This window comes from Schistocerca piceifrons, chromosome 8 (genome assembly GCF_021461385.2).
Source record: "Schistocerca piceifrons isolate TAMUIC-IGC-003096 chromosome 8, iqSchPice1.1, whole genome shotgun sequence".
Lineage (NCBI taxonomy): Eukaryota > Metazoa > Arthropoda > Insecta > Orthoptera > Acrididae > Schistocerca > Schistocerca piceifrons.
This window is the reverse complement of record NC_060145.1, coordinates 387,782,880-387,802,226: the sequence shown is the minus strand read 5'-3', so window position 1 is coordinate 387,802,226 and position 19,347 is coordinate 387,782,880. Positions and strand designations below refer to the sequence as shown.

At 40.2% G+C, this 19,347-nt stretch overlaps 1 protein-coding gene and 2 non-coding genes across 3 annotated transcripts in view; 1 reads left to right on the top strand and 2 right to left on the bottom strand.

The window, feature by feature from the left end:
* The window catches only part of LOC124712373, a 623,942-nt gene that overhangs the window by 253,643 nt on the left and 350,952 nt on the right, over nucleotides 1-19,347 (top strand). The window lies entirely within an intron of this gene.
* Trnas-aga lies at nucleotides 8,047-8,128 on the bottom strand. Its single transcript has one exon. It is a non-coding gene; the product is annotated as a tRNA-Ser (tRNA).
* On the bottom strand, nucleotides 9,303-9,374 carry Trnaa-cgc. The gene has a single exon. It is a non-coding gene; the product is annotated as a tRNA-Ala (tRNA).

Here is a 19,347-nt window from a genome sequence, read left to right as displayed (position 1 = left end):
CTGAAATGACACCCTTGATGAGTCTGTAGTGAGTGCTTCTTGTTTACTAACATCACCCCCCTTTGTACTCAAAGCTTTTTCATATACAAACACTAGATGTTAAATTATCAATTGTTCTGTCATCTCTAGACATTAGCATTCAATTACATTTAAACGAAAAATAGTCTTCTGGTAGTGTACCTAATATTTTACAAGTCAAAAACAAATTAGGCATTTCTGAATTATTTACGATATCTTTAGCCATATCCTGTTTCAATTCACTCCACAAATTTTTCAGTTTGGAAATGTGTCGCAATATCGTCTTCAGGAGCCTTTTTGTGTCTTCAGAGACACCATCAAATATTTTGTGTAATCCTATCCACACTTCACACGCTGTATTTATCCGCATTATTTTCTGCAAAGTTCCTTCCGACGTATTTGTAGTCAAAACAAGTAGAGCGTTGTCCGCTTTGTTAAAAGCTTCGAATGCACTTTTGTAGATCGCCCTTTGCTCAACGGTAGCACTTTCTGAACGAATACTAGGTTTCACTAACCTGCCTGCCAAATCAAGTGTACCAGGAATTCCTCGCAGACAAATACTTATTTTGTATTTCCTGGTGTTCCAATATGCTTTGCATTCCACAAGTACGATGTCGACAATTCTCGTTGAATCCAGCGTTGGTAGCGTGGAATGAACAACTTCAAAAATTTTAAAAACCTTTTGCACTGAGTTACGTTATTATTTTCGTACAAGTGTCCTTTTAACACGCACCTGAGCCCGTAACCTGCTGAGATTTTGTTAGAAAACGAATATTTGCATACTTGGAAATACACATCGTTGATTAGTACTGGTTCAACACAAAGCATATACAACAACATACAGAGAAATCACACACAGGTGCGCATTACCAACCACTGAACATAAAATACTGACTTTAGTTATTAAAGAACACCAAAGATTAAAAATACATTAATATATCCCCTACTTGTTGCCATCACCCCTACAAGTTCCATAACGATATATCGAGCACGTACATGTCTATCGTACACCCGACTTTTGGAAATGGACGTTTAGCGTATTCCCAAACTGTTCTTTGTGATATTTTAATAAGTGTGTGCGGAAAGACTTTTTCGATAAAAGGTTGGAAATCCAGTAGGCTGTCATCTCCTTTCTTATTAATAATATAATTGACATAATTCTCGAAAAGCCACTTCATGGCATTGCTTTCCGTTTAGGGATAAGCTACCTGATCCGGATCCAACGAGTCAGAGATTTCTACATATTTACTATCAGTTCGTTTTAGCGAAGCTATTTTTCGTTTGAGGTCCTTCCACATATCTAAAGAGCGATCACATGTAAATTGGGTGAGAGTGTGTCAACAAGAAGGCATTTTTGACAGATTTGTGTCACATAAACCAGTAATATAAAGTATCTCATTTGTACTTATAACATTATTGACGACTCTGTACCCAGAGTCCTTCACTTCACTTGATAATACATTTGTAGCGAGGTTTTTCCAGAGTATCTTCCAATTCTTATATGGCTGTTTCTGTTCAATTTTGTTCCGTTTCATGTTCTGCATTATAACTTCTACGATCGTATGGTTGGTTGCATCTGACTTGTTTCTTCGCTTGATTCTGATGTAACTGAGGTCTATTTAAAATTGTCATACATATTTTAATTTAGGATTGATAGGTGTGATATTCGTCAGCAGATCGAGGCTGTTGAGCTCTGGTCGCTTTCAGTAGTGCAGCAGTGATGGTGTCCAGATTGTTTTCAGTGCACTCTAAATTTCTCTCTAATACCAAATGTTATTTTTTTGTGAGTAGCTATAAGACCTAGGGCTTCTCCGTCTATCTGTAGTGTTAAAACGCTAGATGGGACACGGAATGGTTGCCCTTGCCATATATAACCACATACTTCAGTCATTATCGTCTTCACTAACTCTGTGCAGATTGGCAAACATTGTCCTAAATAAAGTGCTTTTGCCAGAAGGGATATATTTACATGTTGAACCTTTTGCAGAAAGCTCAGGTTTCTGCATCTTTTTTGTTGAGTGGCTGATCTAATATTACATAACATTGCCTTCCAATTTATGACACTCATTTTAAGAGGACACTCATGGAAGATGATGCCTAGGGATGAGTGTTCCTCCGTGGTTTTTTTAAATTTTTTTTGTCCAGTCTAACTTCATCTATGCAAAACCTCCAAAGTTTAGCAAGAAACTTTTGGTCTTATTGATCATTGCTCCTGAGGCCTGATGGTATTGGTCCATTTCAGTTTTGAAACACTCAGATCTTTTCTCCTGATTAACACACGAAAGTCGGTCAGCATAGGCATTTGTAACTTTTTAGTGCCGATAACAGTGATGCCTTCCAAGTCACTGTGTAACTTCCTTAACAATGGGGCTAACGCTATCACAAAGGTCAACAATCATTGTGAAACGCCTCTTTGAATGTCGGTTTGTTTTGTGTACCGGCCATTAATAAATATTTTCGTCGAAATCTCTCATCATACTCGTATTTCCCATTATGTGCAGGAATCTCTTTGAAAAACCCATTTTAAACAATGTCTTGAAGTATTTATGACTCACACGGTCAAACGCCTTTGCGAAATCGTTAAATACTAAGGGCTCCTTTCAAGTTTATCGTAGATAAAATGGCGATAATCTCTCTATACTCGCTTACAGTTGCAATGATACTGCAACCTGGTAGGCAGATTTGGTCTCTAGTTATGTATGCTTCAGAACGTTCGTGACACGTGATTTGATGCCACGGGCTGTCCGCTTATAGTCGACGTTCAGCAGGCATATTGGGCATGTTTTACTGTTATCTTTGGTACCCTTCCATTTATGAATAAGGATTGTAAGACTTTCTTTAAAATCTCTGGGATTGGCTCTCCATTTAATATTTCATTTACAATATCTGTAAATTTTCCACCGATAATGTGCCAGAATTTTCTATAAAATTCAACAGGCAAACCGTCTGGACTAGATGTTTTCTTCGAAGCTGTAGCAATTACTATGTCAAATAGATCTTCACTTGCAAAGCATGTCACAACATCCGGTTTTCTTCTGGCGAGAGACACTCACTGATCCCTTCAAGCAGCTCGTCTACAGAGTGCTCCTTGTAAGCTGTTTCACTGTATAGTTCGGAGAAGAAAAGGGGTATCCCACTGATTATGTCATTTTGCTCTTCCAACAACACATTGTCTACAAAGATCATTTTGTCGATGAAAGACTTCCGCTTGCTCCGCGGGAGCCTCAACAGGTAGTATAACGAGGCCCTCTCTTCTTGAAGGGTCGTTCTGGGCTTAGACTCAATTTTGTTGGATCTTCGAGCTGTTTTCGTTTTGAAGGTATCAGTTTCGCTTTGATCTTTATAATTTCCATGTAGTGTGCAGTGGAATCCTAAGGCTTATTGTAGAGCTCCCCGAGACACACATAGTGAAATTCTATCATGTTTCTTAACTGAGCCCATAACTACCATACTTAATCACTGCAGATATTAACTACTTCTTTGCGCATGATGTCTACGAGGCAATATTAGTGTTGTGTCTAGGACGAACTCAGAGACGTGCACCCCTACTGATTCTTATGCATTCTTCTAACTTGTCGTCGAGTATACTCGCATTCAGCTTCCAATGACTACACCCCCAAGTATGTTTTCTGTTTGCTCAGTTTAGTACAACATTTCACCGCACAGTTATCTGTAAAACTAGCTGGAATTACATCAGCAGAAGAAACATTTCGTTCTAGATTATGTTACATATATTCTGTCCAGACGGCTTGCTACCAACACGTTGGTGAGAAGTGTAAACTTGACAGTAGATAACGAGTTCCCAAACATCCTTCATTTGGAGACTTGAAATCAGTGGTCACAAGAAAAATTCAAATTTGGTGTCCGGTCCTTGTCACTAAGTACACAGTTCCAATCTCCACCTATTATGTATTCACCATCATTCGGCCCGTTCCTGTTTGGATTATTATCAGATGGAGCATAAATATTAATAAATTTCAAATAAAAAATCTGACAACTAATCCTCTTCCTGATTCGAAATATTTTACATTTGTAACAAGTATGCCTTCCCTAACTAAAAAATCTGTCTCTCATGAATTCTCGGTTGCCACATTTAAGGTCTCTTGATAGCATGGAATGCGAAGATCCTTAAAATTTGCTTCATGGTGACATAGGAGAGAGATCGCTGAACTGACATTCGCACAACTGAGTCAGACAGAGGGCGATTCTTTCCTGAAGGAACTTCAGATGCTGCACCTTCTACGCCTACGACATCTGACGGCACCGTTATACTCGTCATGGCCTGCATCGGAACATCCTCTTCTTCGGTATCATTTGTCCAGTCCATGATATGATACACTTGCGGTTAAGTTTACATGATTATCTTCATTCCTTCATCATTGTCACTTCTAGCTGTAATACCAGATGATGACGCAATAAAAATTTTCGCAATCGGTAGGGCTCGTACCCGCGCTACCAGAGGGAATCTGATTCCTAGTCAGACACCTTAACCACTTTTTGTTTTCAATTCAGAAATAGTTACAACAACATTATGAGATTGCTTATTACAGTGACATAGGCCAAAAGAATCTACATTACTGGAAGCCTTTGCGAAAACAAAACATTTCTTGAAAGTGATGTTCGTCGTTTGATCGTATGTTTTCCGTAGATTTTTTTCTGATTGACAATCATATGTTATTTGCAGTTCCACAGACAAATTGATGTTCATCTGTGCCCATCAGGTCACAAGTGGTACACAAAGGGGGATCCGCCAGATGAATGGAATGTGGTCAAGAGTTCATTGGAAATTTCCTATTCATAAAATAATACCACAATGATCACACTTTTGTTGGTAAATACGGCTGGTGTGTGTTCCTCCAGATGATATGCCAAGAGTGACTGACGTATTTTTGTTCTATAATGTTCTTGGTCTGAAAGTTCATTAAGTTTTGGTAGATTTTCTTGACTTTGATGACATCTTTCTCGGGTGTTCTCAGTTTAATGTAGCTATATTCTACGAATAAATATTCTAGGTGGTCAAGTTCATTTGGGATGTGGTGAACGTCAATTGGGGCGTCCTGGCTGGCCGGCGCTATTTCTTTTAAGAGAAATATGGGCAACACTACTGACTGACCGCTTCCACAGTTTATATGTTTTACAGACGTACAGTGCTTGTGCTTTACTGTACACGTCAGTAAGATTCAATCCACCGTTGTCAGTCGGTAGAGTCAACGTTTGGTATTTGACTCTGAAGATGTGGCCACAGCTGACGAAGTGGCCAAAAGCAGCCAAATCCTGTTTGCCACTTCCCTCAGCATTGGCAGGGCTTGCGCCACGTAATTTATTTTAGAGGATAATTAGATGTTCACGAGAGCTACTCTTTGCTCATCAAGAGTACGAAGATTGTGCTGACGTACACATGCACGGATGGTGGTGAGGATTCTTTCGTAATTAACTGCGATGGTCTGCCGGATATTCCTTGTATATTCCACCCTAAGACAGGTCATGGTGACAGTTTCCTTTATTGGTCCATGAATGGGAACTCCTAACCCACTTCGAATATTCATTAAGCCAAACTTATTTCTATTCAGATTCGCACCAGATACTAGTTCATATTTGTTTATTATTTCGAGTGCTTTCTGTATCTAGCCGTTGTCTTTGACAATAAATGCAACGTCATCGGCATATGCCCTGCAGACAATTCTACGGCCGCGTGTAGCGAGTCCTTGGTTGTGGCTCAGGCAAAAAAGTAATGGCTCGATTGCTATTGCAAGGAGTAGCAGACATCGGGCAACTTTGTCGCAGCGAACTTTTCATTGCAATGGGCCTAGTATATTGACCGTTTACCATAATTGTCGGTGTTGACTTCTGCAGAAGATTTGTAATAATGTCGATAAAATATTGAGAAAGTTCATGGCACACATGGTGTGAAAAAGATAAGCACAATCGACTCTATCGAACGCTTTCTCAAAGTCCAATGATACGATGGCGCACTTTGTTTTACAGGCTGCAGCAATGGAAATGGTATCTCTGTAGTCGCACAGTGTGTGGTAGATGGACCTGTCTTTTCCTGCGCTCGATTGATATGATTCAGTGACTGTGTTCAGTACTGATTTTCATCTTTCATTTATGATGCGGGTAAATATTTTATAGTCAGATTTTAGGAGAGTGATAGGCCTGAAACGTGTTACCGAGTTTCCTGCAGGATGTTTCGGGATCAAAACCATGGTTCCTTCTAGGAGGTCGTGTGGGACGCCATTTGCGGAATTCTTTAGTTCGTTATAGATACACGTTAATTTGAGAATCAACTGCCTTCTGAACATTTGATAAAACTCCGCCGGAATGCCGTCAGGTCCAGGAGACTGTTTTTCGGGCTTCGTGTTATAGCGTCTGCAACTTCTTCCGTAATTTGAGTTAACAGGTTTTTTGCTTCTACCAGGTTGAGCCTGCGTGTTAATTCCGTCATGAAGTCATTGTCCACCGGGATGTCCGTTGTCGTATTGCCTAATAACTATGAAGTATTTGTGAATTTAATTCTTGATGTCACTATGCTGAGTCAGTAATCTGTCGACAGAATATCTTAGTTCGCTTATTATTTTCCTAATTGCCCCTTCCTCACATTGATCACATGATATATGTATGTTTGTTCTCCTTGCTCTTAATTGATGAGCTTCCAGCTGTTTCCATTTCAATCCGTTTCAGAGTGTACACAAGAAAAATTGAAATTTGGTGTCCGGTCCTTGTCACGAAGTACACAGTTCCAATCTCCACCTATTACGTATTCGGCATCATCTGGCCCAGTCCTGTTTGGAATTACTACCAGCTGGAGCATAAATATTAATAAATGTCAAAAATCTGACAGCTTGATTCTAAATATTTTACATTTGCAACAGGTATGCCGTCTGTAACTAAAAAAGCTGTCGGACATGAATTTTCGGCGCCACATTTAAGATCTCTTGATAGCCTGGAATGCGAAGATCCGTAAGATTTACTTCTTGTAACAATGCCACATCCGTGTCTGATTCACACAGGAACTCCTTCAAAGCACTAACTTTCGCCAGAGATTGTATTCTATTGATATTTAAGATTGTTATACTATACATCTGATCCATGGTTTTAGAGGATGAGGGGAATAAATTCTCAGTAATAATGCAAATCTCCATGATTCAAATTACAACGGGTACTTCATGTTGACATGTGAGGGAGAACGCTGAACTGACATTCGCACAACTGAGTCAGTCAGGCAGAGGGCTACTCTTTCCTGAAATGCCTTCTACGCCTACGATGCCTGCCTGCACCGTTGTACTCGCCGTGGCCTGCATCATAACATCCTCTCCTTCAATATCATTTGCCCAGTCCATATTATGGTCCAATTCGTCACTTTTACATTTCCTCGTCACACGTTTTGCTGGGATCACGGTTATAGCGATTGCTCCTTCGTTTGTTCGTCCTTCACGAGTTTGTTGCAGTTTTCAGCACCTTTAAACTCGATGACAGAATGAAATCCAGTTGAATACATAATGTACCATATTCTACAAATCCGAGTTCTTCAAAGATAGGCAGTCAGCGGGCATCTGCGCTTCCGCCGGTAACTCTGCCCCACTCACTGGTCGGAGCGGTTCGCAGGGACGTGTTTGAGCCCAAATCACACAGACACATACATTAGAACTGAACTGTTGCTTAATGATCTATACTTTTCAGTATTTTCAAGAACTATCCGAAAACTGCAAGTCCTTGACGTTGATAACCAAAAAATCCTTCAACGGCGCTGCCGCTTCTAGTTCGTTCCGCCCAGTGGCTCACTCGCAGCTATAATGGAAAAATATCACTGTTGTTAATTCACTTTAGTACAGTTATATATCACTTTACTATTATCAAATCAAAAAAGTGTAAAATTATAAAAATATGAGGAGCGATTTAGTTTGTTCAAGTTTAAGTAGCTACAAACGTCGGCTGTTGTCAGATTGTTAAAACTTGGTTAACTGTGTTGATTCCTTTATCATTGTCGCTTTTAGCCATAATACCAAATGATGACGCGACAAAAATTTTCGCAGTCGGTAGGACTCGAACCTACGCTCCCAGAGGGAATCTGATTTCTAGTCAGACGCCTTAACCACTCGGCCACGACTGCCACACAGCAACTACAGCTTAAGTTTAGAAATTGTAGTACGGTGGTTGCTTAATTTGTAGTACGGTGGTTGCTTCTTTCATTATGTAAGATTTAATTGTTATTGAATACACTCATTATGCTGCTTATTATTTTCAGCGTTGCTGTGTGTCTGCTCCGTTAATCACTACTGTTGTCGATGGAATTTGCAGCTGTTCATGCCGGCGAGTGGAATACTTGTGGATTTGGTATTTAGCGGTTCTCCAAGACTACTTATTAGAAATGATGTGTGCTTCGTGGTAGCAAAAGTTCTTAGCGAGTTAATAATTATATCTATTCATTTTTTACGTAATTCCGTCATAAAAAATGTGTTAATGTTTAAGGAGAGCGCAAAATCCGTATAGCGTTGCAAAGTCATTTGCATTGTCAGAGGTTTCATTTGCACAAATAACTAACTTTTTAAAGTAATAGTAATAGAAGTTAGTGTTATTACAACTTTCGTGTTTTTCCTTAGTTTGGGTTTATACCTTACCAATCACTTTCCGCTTTTCATTTTAAGTCTTACATAGTGTTACGCGCAAATAAAGTTGGCACTCGGCGCGGTGGCTGATGACTGTAAAGTCATTTCCCATTTACAGCGGCTCCCATCGGCCAGGGCGCCGAGTGCCAACTTTAGGGGTTTAATAGATCGGCAGCAAAGGCATTCCGCCGCTCGCGTTGACATATCCATGCGCTTTGGCTACCATTCCATAACTGATCGTTTTCATTCTCCACACCACCGAAAACAAAATGTTTCGGGGCTAAACACTTTCGGTTTTTCCCATACAAGTTATACAGCTGGGATAAGTAAAATTCTTTTGACTGGTGTGGAAATGTTTTCAGGAACTTTCGTACCTGCTTTATGTTACCATTCCAGTATAATTAAAAAACGACGTTACTACGTTCTTGCTAACGCCAAAACTGAATACAATCTTCTGAACTGTGTTTAAAAACGAACAAACGGAAGTAATCCTCTGTATAGGGTCAGAGCTTTAAACGAAAGTGAATAGAGGCGACGCCACTCGGCAAAATCTGGAAGCTAGTGGCTTTTGCCGATGACATTGGAAAAGATGCCGTCGTCAATTTCCAAGTGTGAAATGTTGATCAGTATATCAACTTGGGGCAAATATCAATGACAAAATAAAATGAGCAAAAATTTTGGAGGAGCTGGGATTTGAACCCAGGACTTTCTGCATGCGAAGCAGACACTCTACCTCTGAGTTACACCCCCTGCACGACCAACTTCCGTCAGGAACGGTAGTCCCAGAAATTGAGCATGTACAAAATGGGGTGATGCTCTACTCTGCTACCAAGTTAAAACAAGCATTGTCAAGAGACTTACAAAACCTCAAAAAATAAGATATTCCCTGCAACCCTAAAAAGTTATTAACACAAGAATAATTTTATAGTATGACTGAGTATGTCTATGAGCAGTTGTCAAAAGTTCATGCTGTGAATGATAAATTTTATGTATCACTTTAAGATAAACTAGAATTAGAAATTAGCGTTTGAAAGCAAATTAGAACTGAAAACTGCTCATGTACGATATTTATGCCACAAAACTGTATTTTTTAACTCTGGTGTATGTATTTTAATTGATTGTGGTTTATGTAACATTATGTATATACTATGCCAGCTATTATGTGTGTTTATTGCATAACCTATTAATAGTTTACATTGTAGGCGGAATGCAGTGTCCTATATTGCAGGTATTTAGCTGGACAAAAGGAAGTTTGTAGGACCAATAAAAATCACATTCACAGAACATCCAGAGAAACGTTTTTAATATATTTCTCGGAATCTAAGTAACAGAAATAATTACTCCAGTAACCCAACAACGACTCAAATTTATAAGCGTCAAAGTGCAAGTACATAGGAAACAAGTGAAGTGTGTGTATGTGTGTTCAGTAAACTAGATAAGAGCTACAATAATTCACTGCGGATAAGGAGAGATTATAAGAAGTTTGACTATTTGATCAAGTTCTACAAAAATATGCTAACAGACCAGCTGCTAAAAAGGCATATATGGTATATAAACAGTATCAGGAAGCATCTGCTACTAAACTAACAGCGCCTGCTGCAAAACAGGCATTAATTAATACCAAGAAAAAACCTAACAGCAGACAATCTCAGCACACTTACACAGCGAAAGGGTAAAACGCAGAATCTTGATTTTTTAGTAAGATCGTCTTTTAAAAACTTTCGACACCTTTAGAAAATAAGATCATGTAAGGCTGACTTTGGAAGGAAAATACATGTTCGGTGTTTTTTAGTGCTACTCCAGAATAGATGATTAATTGAGAATTAAACGTTTACTGTCGCAGTCAGAAAATTAGCAATGTGAATAACATTACAAGTGGTGTAAAGAACTGCTGAAATTGCCTAAACCAAACAAAGGAAATAAACTAGCTCCATCGTAACCACACTAATCCTTTGAGCAGTACATCGTTCTCAGTAAGGAAGCAGATATCTCACTCTCAAGGATAGTGTAGTATGACTGATCCATATGGCTAACGAATTATATCTATATACAGTAGCAATCTAGAAAATATTCACAAATCAAACGAAATCAAGTAACTGCAAACTAACAGCCTTTATTATTATTATTAATGAAAATATATTTGCACAATGTGCAAACACAAAGCTGAGTTTCATTACTCTGCTTCTAGTTACATTATTGGCACTGTTTTCTTTCTGAATATTTTTCTATGATATAGATCATGATGATCATTGCATAGTGCACACACGCAGTCCTTGGCTTGTGGAAACTCCTGTTTTTGCAAAATCTGCACATTGGATTATCAACTGTCGGAGTTCGCAGTTTGCCCATTTCTATTCTCTCATTATGGCGTTGGTTGAGCAGAAGTCGTTCCAGATACAGTTGTATTCTCTATGAGTATTTGGCGCGTACTTTCGTAGGTCTTCATTTTGGGCAGGAGCATCAGAATTCTTACGTCTTCTATAAAGAAAGTTACTTGCACCAAGACGTATGCCACTCTTGAAGGCGCTGCCTTCCCGACGCCCGGGACTCGTTTCCCACAGCTTAATTTGACTATCTAATGCCACAAGGTCTTAGACTTTTATTTTGTCCCAGTTTATGTGGATCCTGTAAATTGCTACTGGTGCTATGGTCGTTTTGAATAGTGCCACTGTCATTTTTATTGAGAGTTCTCGAGGCCGTTGCATGCCGCAAAGTGCTGTTGCTCTTTCTTTTACGAACGTGTTGAGTCATGTCATGTATTACCGTATCATCCAACAAAGTATGTGTACTCCAGACCTGTCCATGATGATCGGTATGTCTGCTAGCAGTGTCAGACTGGTCGCGTCTCTTAGTACACGATTGGTCTGTGTTAAATTCTTGGATACAGTCAGATATTTGGATGTGGTTGTATCTTAGGATGTCTGGAAATACTTTCGTTGTTTGGTGATGTCTCTAATCAACAGGCTGAGTTTTTGGATGAGTGTTTTTCTGTTAATAGAGTCGAAATCTTTCCTATAGTCTTTATAGACTACAAAGTATTTTTTCCTTTGACGTCTTAGTGGATCTTGCTCTATTAAAAAGTTCTCTGTATGTATGGTGCTGTTTCCCTTTCTGAAATCAAATTATTTTTCTGGTATTTGGACATCTGCTTCAGCGGTAAGCCTGCTGCTTAATACTTCCATGAAAAATTTGAAATCTGTGTTCTGGAGGGCTATGCCTTTGTATGAGTCCAGTTTGCCGCTGTCTCCTTTCGCTTCGAGAAGGCTTTTCATCGCTGATATTCTCCATTGTTCTGGTATTTTTCCCGTGCTCTTGCAGTTGCTGTGGTTTCTAACTTTGTTATGGCTTGGCATATTTCTAATCTTGTTGTAGGGATGCAGCTTTCTATTGCTTCCATTGAACTGTATCCGTAGGCTGTTTCCTTGTATTGCAGGTTTAGGATGGCTTCAAATGGTTTTCACCTGTGTCCATGAGACTCCTTTCGGTTTTCCGAGCGCTACGTATAGGTCTCTGAGCGCGTTCTGCTCATAGTCTAGCTTATTCTTCTCGGTGGTCCGCATTCTCTTTTAGTGTTCTTTCTGTGCCAGGCATATAGTGACACGTCATACTGTGGCGTGGTTTTGGTCCTGTGTAGTGCACACGGCGTCTCCTACCGTTCATCTTAACACACTTTGTCGAACTAAGATTGCGATTTCCTATCTCCTATTTTTGTTTGACAATATTGCAGAGTCATTGTGCTTATTTCCACTGCTTCCATTGCCTGGTGTAGCTGTATTTGACGTCTTCCTTTTTCTATTCTTCCTTGACTTTCTCTTAATTTCTCCATGCCTAATTTCCTGGATGACCCTTACACACTTGGGCTTGGTCGTTGATAATAGCTGATTAAATTCAAAAGCAGTTGTGACTGGTGTAGGTTTACTTATCGGTGCTACCGTTCATGTCAAGAATGCTTTCTGGTTAATTGCCTTTTTCCCTTCGCCTCTGAATAATAAGGGATCTTTTGTGCTGGTTCCATTGGGCGCTATGTAGATTTCAGGTCGGGTTTGCTGGTGAGGCTATATCCTCTTCCTCGAGTTTCTAGGATCAGTTCTATTTTAATGTTTGGTATGTCTATCCTTGCGTTGAGATCGTCAGCAAGGATTATCCTTATGTTGGCCATCGTTTGTTTTGGTATGTCTTATTCATCCGATTTCATCTTTTACCGTCATCTGTGGTTGAGCATATTTCCCTACTACTGTGACGTGATTTGTTTTCACAGTAACTGTTTCCATCTCTTATTGTTTCCTTTATGAACCATAGGCATTGTCTGGCGAAGATGGTTACTACTACTGTGGATCTGCCTGTAGTTTTGCGCGCGAAAGAGTGAAATCTGTATTACCCTGTTAAAAAGGGTTCTGCGAGGATGACGGTGGCGAACCTTGCTAGCGTCTGTATTGGTATGCATGGTGTCACATTTCTTTAAACCATCGATATTCCATAAGAGGACGTTTGTGCGTTTATTGCAGTTCTGCTCCTTCGCTGTAGTGCGTTGTAGAAAACCAAATCTCTTACTCCTTGTGGCCAAAATTCGGATCGTTCTGTATCTTCGAGAAATCTGAATGGAAACCCTATTTTTAAGGCCGTTTGGCGCCTTGTGTGCGCAGTTCTTCGCATTCTATGTCTTCGATTCCTTTTCTCTCCAGGTAACGGTTAACGTTTTCTGATGTGACGTTTTTCTTTATGTTCCTAAACACAGCAAGGGCGTTTTTTCCGCAGATTTTCGTCTGCTCCTGTCCCAATTATGGATTTTACTTGATTGGTATTCGTTTCACTTCTTGGTGTGTATACTGCTGTCCACTGCCGTTCTCTCTGGACGTTATAGTGATGGTTCTCCCCGTTGTCATTTTCTGTTGTTAAAAGTGGTGCTGTCATCGTAATTCCGTTTGGACTGATTTTCTTTCTCCTCTCATATTACATTTAATTTCTTTGATATAAAATCCTCTACTACAACCAGCACGTATTCGAGAAAACCTATCATGTCGACACTAACTCCTATTCTTCATGGAAGTATACAGTACGGATGCCCCAGGGCAAGTTCATAATTTGGGGCCCCTCCCCTCCTACATACCTACCCCCACTCTATCCCGTCATTCTCACCTAAATAAAACGACGCCCATACATCGTCTTCGCAACCAGCCCACGACCCCCTCCCATCACAAGAGCGTGCACACACGCTTTTAAATAGTTTGGTGGGGAGACATATAATCTCAACGATTTTCCCCCCTTTACTCATACGTGAAGGAGCTATCCGTTTCTGCATCATTTCACACAGCACAACACAAAAAACAAAAACTAATTAATTAAAAACTGAATGTCACAAAAATTGAAATCTGTATTACTAAGCGGCCAAAAACGGTCTGCCAAATCCCAGTTGCTGACTGCCTTTAATGGTTTCCAAGGGTACCATTTGACAAATGAAAAAGTCAAATCCTAAACTAGCTGAATAAAAACTGGAGGAGTGTGCCTTCAATCGTTAATGTTTTACATGCTTAGCGTAAAATATTTAACACATTAGCTAATTTGTAATCAGATGTTTCAAGCAGTTTGACATATGAGCATTCGATTCGTGAAAGAATCGGGGAACGGGAGGTTAATGTTAACATCTAATACTGTACGGCAAGACAAAACAACATTGCATAGATAATTTCAGTGAATATCATGGAAAAAAGTAAACGGTAAGTTTAGTGACCTGAATTCCTGTCTTACTGAAATGAGTTTTTCTCGTTCCATGTGCAAAATAATCCATTATTTTAGAGAAAGCAACAGTTCGTGTTCTTTCGTTTACTGCATAACTTACACATCTGCGAGTCCCTTAAATTGCATGGGAGGGGCACTTCTTACTGTAACATTCGCGGATGTTAAATGAAAAAGAAGAAAAAAAAAGTTTCAAATGACTCTGAGCACTATGGGAGGTCATCAGTCCCGAGGCAGGATTTGAACCTGCGACCGTAGCGGTCATGCGGTTCCAAACTGAAGCGCCTAGAACCGCACGGCCACTCCGGCCGGCTGTAGTAAATGAAGAATGGATGCTTATGCACCTATGTGCGAGCACTTATTTCAGTTATTTTATTTGCATGATCTCTGTTCTGAAGGACATATAAGGGGCTGAAGCATTCGAGGTTCCTTAACTAGAAGATGAGTGGGTTTTCCGATCACGTTCTTGAAAAACGTAAGGCGGATTTCTTTGAGTTCTATCACGATATTTCATCATTTCTGTCACTCTCTCGCACGACTCATAGTAGCCCGTGAATACACGCGCCAATATTCTCCTACTGATGAAATTTACAAACCGGACAACCTTTCCTAATTCACCATAGAACGTTGGTAATTTTATATAAAATGTAATAATCAGCCAACCAGTTGCACACAATTTTTTAAAAAACATTAATTAGGTTTCCATAGTTCTAAGACTATCTTCATGGTAAATGTTTCCTAAAAAAATATATGATATAAATAATATACATAAAATAGACGCATCTGAAAATTCTGAACCAAAACCACAAACTATACTTACATGAGATCACGTAGGCCTACCAACTTAAAAATTTCAGCAACAGTACTCGGGTCAAATGAAATGTTTGTGTTCCATGAGTCAAGAATAAAAATCAAAATAAAAAAGACAGTTATCACAGAATGATAAATCCGTGGTAACTAAACGGCGAACTTAAAACATCTGCGTTAAGAGTAAAATTACATGGTTGTAGGTACACACTAGTAACAAACATATAGTACCCAGATAATAGGCAATAAGAAAGGCTGCAAAACTTTAGTTTTTTGACTTGTTAAAAGAACGCTCATCCATTGCGACAGCCGAAGCATAATGCTAGAAATACATCAGAACAGCTTTAAATAAAAGTAACGATGTCTGGAGTGGATAAGCGGTCGCCCGCTGTCTCTAAAGTAGATCATAAAGGCTCAATAACATTGAGATCTAGTGACTGTTGTGGCCAGGAGAGATGCGTCAGTTGATCCTTGTGCTCACAATACGTACCCCCGGCGATGCGAGCTGTGTTTACAGGGGTCCTGTCGTCTTGGAACACAGTATCACCATTGAGAACCAAACACGATAACATGGGATGAATCTCGTCAGTCAAAATGACCACATAATCCTTGCCAGTAATGCGCCCTTGCAGAGAAACGATGAGGCCCACTCAATATCATGATACGGCTGCCCAAATCACCCCCAAACTTCCGCCATGTTTCACTTCAGGGACGTAAACTAGGTCAGAGGTTGAAAACGGTGTGAAACACGACTCATTCGACCAAATGACATTCTTCCATTGCTTCAGTGTCCAGTTATTATGGCTTCGGCACCAAGTATTACTGTTACGGGCTTTTGCATCAGTGACGAGTGGTTTTGGAATTTCAGCTCGCCCTCCAGTTCCCTGCCTATGGAGCTCCCTTTGTGTTGTTTTGCAGCTGACAGGGTTCGCGTGTGCGACATTTAGTTCTGCAGTGACTTTTGCAGCTAGCTGTCGTTCTCTTATTTTTCGTCACAACCCTCTTCAATCGCCATCTGCCACGATAACTCAAAAAACACTTCCGTCCGCGTTCCGACTTAGCGGCATGCTGTGACGAAACAATTTGCAGACATTCTCAACTGTTTCGAAATACAGAGCTGTTTCTTGGCTAGCCCCTTAGCTTATACAGCGCCAGTAAGAACTAAAATAAAATTTTGACTTGATTCGTTTTTGCGCTTTTGTTCTACATATTCAGTAAATCGATGGTTGTATCCTAATACCGACTAACCTTGATCTGGATAAAGTATGTCAATGATTCCCACATATTTACGGAAGAATGATCTCCGAAACATTGCTATTGTTAAAGTAATGGACTTCTCTTGACTCGTTAATTTCACAAAATTTTCCACTTCACCTCAGATTAATTTTGCTCTTTTTTTCCTATAATTTTTAAATACCAGAGGCATCTTACCTTCGAAGGCATCGCCCCGGGCGTCCCAGCCTAGTTACACCCCCGCTATTATCGCCGGATAGTTTCTTTAATAATGAGACGATGCTGTTGCTTAGTATCAGTTTGATATGAGGCCCCTTGAGAACATCATGAAATGTTCACGTGCCCAGTCAGCAAAATCTTAAAAAACGACGGTAAAATGCAGTAAGAACACGAAGGAACGATACAAGCTAGAAGGTAAGCCATCAACAAATATCGTGTGAGCTCTACCAATCCGTCGCATCCAATTGAGGGCGTGAAATCGACTGCACCTATTTTCAGGTGCATAGTATGTGTGCCTGACCAGCTCTTGCCCCGTGTTCAGTGTTACTCCTGCCAATACCTTATATCTTACCTAGCAAACTTCTGATCAGCGCACAGTCCGGTGCGGAGTTAAAATTCATTATTGAAACCATCCCCCAGGTTGTGGCTAAGCCATGTCTCTGTAGTATCCTTTCTTCTAGCAGTGTTAGTCCAGCAACTTACGCAGAACAACTTCCGTTAAGTTTTAAAGCAAGGAAGTGAGGTACTGGCGGAAGTAAAGTTGTGAGGACAGTCATGAGTCGTGTTTGTGTACCTCAGTTGGTAGAGCACTTGCCCACAAAAGGCAAAAGCCACAGGTTCGAGTTTTGATCCGGTGCGCAGTTCTAATCTGCCAAGAAGTTTCAGTCTGGAGATCTTCTTCGAAACTGCAATTACATTCAAGTTAATTTCATTCTGCAAATCAGTCATCCAGACTTTACTAACGTTTGTCTGAGACAGTTTGTGTTAGAGGAGCATGAATTTTATAAATCTTGTAATTAAAGGAAAGCTGGAATACTAAAGATTTCTTCGACATTTCTGCGTCGCGCCAACTGATCTCTGTATTCGCTCGGACTGACATTGGTAAGTCGAGCGTGTCATCAGTGTGTCGAAATATATAGGGTACAGGGTGGGCGAGGATTAGCTCCCCATTGAAAGTTGTTTATCACTTTAATACTTAACTAATTTTGATGAAACGAAAAACATTTTGTTCCTTACAATGGTTGAATTTGTTATTTATATCATTGGAGATATCAGTGGTGGACCATTGCGCAACGTCTAAGCTTGCGTGAGCGGGCTCAGCTGGCACCACGGTACGCAATACGGCGATCCGTGATAGAAGTACAGAAATGGTGGCGAAGTGTAAACGGACCTCGTGCTTCTGTAAACGCAAAGAGCATAACGAACTGCCGCTAGACGCTAATGGACACGGGCTATCAATCAGATGTTAGGAGACGCGGTCGACTCTCAATGTCCAGGGCGAAGGAATATGCAAATGGTTCAGGAAATGTTCTGTCGAAGACCTCAGAAATCACGAAGATAGCCATTCACTGAGGTGGTTTAAGTCGACACACAATCCAAACTATTCTGAAGAAAGAGTTGAACTGTAGTTCATGGAAACTACATTACTGCCAAGAATTATCGGTTGGAATGTGGGGAGGTAGTGCTTGCTTGCTTGGCATGAAGCCTCGTCCGATGTTTTCGGTAATATCCTCTGGTTGGATGAAGCCGTGTTTCATGTTGGAGGGGTTTGTTAACCGGCACAATTGACACTAATGGGCAACAGAGGATCCGATTCTCGGAAATACATCGCTGGATTATCTGTATAAGTCTGTCTTAAACAACCTCATCCGTTTACGGCAACTGGTAGATAATGCTGCTTATGCTGAATTTTAGCAATGCATGACAATTCTACCATTGTAAGGAAGAAAATGTTGTTTCATGAAAACTAGGTAAGTATTAAAAAGTTAAATAACTTTCAATGGGGAGTTATTTCTCGCCCACCCTGTACATTTTCCATACACGTATAACGAATAATATACTTTCGTACGAACTTCCAACGATTAGGGACGAATTACAAACATTAGACGGTATTTTTGGCAAAAAACTAATTTGCCTTTCAAAGCACTGGCGTCTTATACATAGAATGAAATGGGGTTTGAAATTGTTCCAATTGAGTAAAATTAAATTACGTTGGGCAGCTTTCGTCTTATGTACAAATTAATCGAAGGACACGGTTTACGTGAACATTTAGATGGCAAGTTGCCGCGAGGCGGCTGTATCAAGATTACGTGACCGAATGCTTGAAAGCTCTCAGAGTTCCTGCTGTGAGCCGTAGAGAGGGCTGGTGGTCCCCCCGAGCGATGCACAGGGAGTGAGCTAAAATATGAAAACACCAAAAATACACCACACCACATTACATTACCATGCCTAATACGGTGTAGGACACCTGTTGGTGTTCAAAACAGCTTCAAATCATTTCGGAATGGATAAATGCACGTCCTGTATGGTTTTCAAGGGAATTCAAACCATTATTGCCGCAAAATAGTGTCAAGTTCAGGTAAATATGACGAAAGTGGATAGCAATCACCCAGGCTTCTCTCCAAACTAGACCACATTGGTTTAATAATACTGAGATACTTTGACTGTGGTGGCCCAGGAAGATGCGTTAATTCATCATCATGCTCACAACAATTCTGAGTGACGCGAACAGAGTCAACAGGGATCCTTTTCGTCTTGGAACACAGAATCACCATTTGGAACAATGTACCATGGGACGGATCTGATCAGCCAATATGGTCATATAATCCTTGGCGAAGTTGCAGAGTATCCATGGTGTCCATGGAAAACCCAGATATGATAGCCTAAATCACGACCGAACCCCCGCTATGTTTCACGCTTAGGTCGTAAATTTGGCCACAAGTCGAAAACA